Raw genomic sequence first — 2854 nt, 5'->3', positions numbered from 1 at the left:
TGGTTTCAGACCACTGGAAAAACAGTAGACCATTTCAATGTTGTTTGCTTATTAGTTAGACTCATATACATGGTTCATCTTTTTATCTTAATTGTATTCATTAACTTTATATTTTTAGTTTGGGTGTTTTGATTATTCTGCTAGAGTTCTGCATCCAACCATAACAATCTGCAGTCTAATATGCTGGAACATATTCCCTCTCAGTGAAACATTCTTTCTTGTTGAATGAGAGTTTGGGAAGCCAGGACTGAAAGGACAGATTAAAAAATTAAAACTGGGATTGCACACTTCAGTTTTTCACACACCAAGAACACTGCCTGCCTATCTTCACTTGCCAAGGCTCCCTAAATGCCACTCTCCCATTTCCTTCAATTTCATTTACTTCCTGAAATCCTTTTCAGCCCTTCCCTCATGCTCCAGGTGGTATATGTCCCAACTTCACCTTCTCTTTATGTCATATGCTCTGTGACCCCCATTCTTCTTACCTCATGCCAGATATTTTGTGTCCTCCATGTTCTCCCCTTTATGCCATTCAACTGCTCATCCCCCCTTCAAGAGCTCTGTATATGCCCCATTCCTTGCTTCTCCCATGTCTCTGTGAGCACAGACATTCAGATCTCCTCTCTAACTCATGGTGCTTTACATAAAGTACCCCCCGAAGCATACACAGACCCTTCCCAGGGGTAGGGCTGGGTTAAGGCATTAAAAATTAGCCTTAGAGAACACAATTCTAAAGCAGTGTACCTTCATCTGATCCCTCATTTGATGAGAGTTAATTTATCACACAGTTGGCCACTTTAAACTCACTCTGCAGCCATGTACCTGTGTTATGGCACAGCTGTAGAGTGCTTTCAGGGGCCCAATAGAACAAAAAATGTAACTTCTGTAAACACCCTGTGTCCTCCCATTCTGCTCTCTACCAGTATTAGGATTCTGCATTGTCTTGCTCTATAACAGTCTCTTTGTTTCTCCCCAATTCTCCCTTCCTTCTCCTCTCCTCCTCCATTTGAAACACTCCTTGATATTATAATTAATAGAGCTAATCAAGAGGAATGGCCCAAATTTATCACATTATCAACAAACAAAGGGAGAGAAAAATACCTTCAAAATGAGTGTTAGAGACCACTCTAGTCAGCCAATGACATTATACTAGTTTATATTTCTAAATGTATTTTTACAATGTATTATTAATTGCTTTCATTTTTAGATGACTTATCAACACATGGAGTGAAAACCTGGCTCTGTTGAACTCAATGACAAAACTTTAATTGACTAGAAAGGGTCCAAGATTTCATGCATGAAATATAGACACTAAGCAGAATCACTAAGTAGGCCTCTTCCCCTAATACACGTTTCAATTTTTTGAAATTAGGACACACATGGTTTGCATGTGTGCAACTACCACACTGTGTGCCATTTTCATGCAACACTAAGCAGTGTGGCATATGAACTATTCATAATGCTCACTCTAGCTCAAGCAATTTTAGGTGAGTTATAGAATATTATAATTATGTTTTACGGACACATGATTACATTAGTTGTTTCTTTTAACTAGCTTCCATTCTTTTTTCCTTACTATCAAGCACTTTTTCTTCTGGCAAGCTATCAAAATGTTAGTATAAGACATGAAACGCAATCTGAATTGCCCTGTATAGGCTAAATGGATTAATATATAGAGTCCACCTTAACTATACACTAAAGAGATGCCAGAAATGTAGCATTATATTGCTTTCCTAAACATAGCTGTTCTTCCTATTGCATTTTAACTTTGACAAACTAACAGAAGTGTTGTTTTCTTTTAATGAATTTTAAGAAGAGCCAACAAATGTTTTTGTTTCTCTTCTGTTTTGAGTATAATGAACACATAATCTATTTTAAATATCCTAATTAGTATTCACAAATGATTCAACCTTATTTAACCACATCTTTAAGAACAGAATATAGTTTCTCTGTTCTTCACAGAGATGGCATTGCTGAGGAAAATACAAAAAAAATAAAATAAAAGACTATATTGACTCTTGCAGCTGCCTGCTACTTTTAGAAATAAAAGATAGTTCTTTAAAGGATTACACTGAATTCCCACCTATAAATACAACTGTCATAATATAATTAGGAGGTCAGCATTATTAGTCCAATCCTACATTATTTGTGCTCTGAAATTTTCATTTTTAAACACAAAAAATTATTGTATATATTACTTCTTTTGTTTAAGTTAAGTAGCAATTAATGATTTTTGAACATGCTGTAGTTTGTCTGTTCATTACTTCTCTTTTTTGTTTTTTCCAGACAGGATAGGAATTATGTTCTTCTTTCTAAGAAGCTAACAGGAATAGACAGACAAGTGACAGAGGAAGGAAAAGCAGAATGTTAACAGAATAGGAAAGGGTGTCTTGGTAAATTAAGATGATGCCAGAATCTATACTTTTCTGTAAATCAACTATATTCCCCACTGGTAGCATGAACAGGGTGGATTTTCAAAGATTTCTAACACAATAGATACAACAGGGTGACACGCAATGTTAGCAATGTTAAGTATGCAAAAAAAAAAGGTTGAGAATCACTGAGCTCGAGGGCTATAAATTCTCCACCCAACATACTGTAAAATAGCACCCCTTCCCCTTTCATCAAGTCTATACAGTGCAATTTAAGTGTGTAGACCAATGGTTCTCAACCTTTTTAGACTCAAGGCACTCCTCAGAAAATGCCAACTCTCAGTTTTAGGGATGTAGGTTGTAGCCAAGTTTGTCTAAGGACATGGGCCGGGGTGGGCAAAATGCAGCCCGTGGGCCATATGTGGCCTGCCAGGCCATTCTTTCTGGCCCGCAGGGCCCCTAAAAAATTTAGAAAATTAATA

This window comes from Gavialis gangeticus, unplaced genomic scaffold (genome assembly GCF_001723915.1).
Source record: "Gavialis gangeticus isolate Ggan-Ray unplaced genomic scaffold, GavGan_comp1, whole genome shotgun sequence".
Taxonomy (NCBI): domain Eukaryota; kingdom Metazoa; phylum Chordata; order Crocodylia; family Gavialidae; genus Gavialis; species Gavialis gangeticus.
This window is presented reverse-complemented; position numbering follows the sequence as displayed.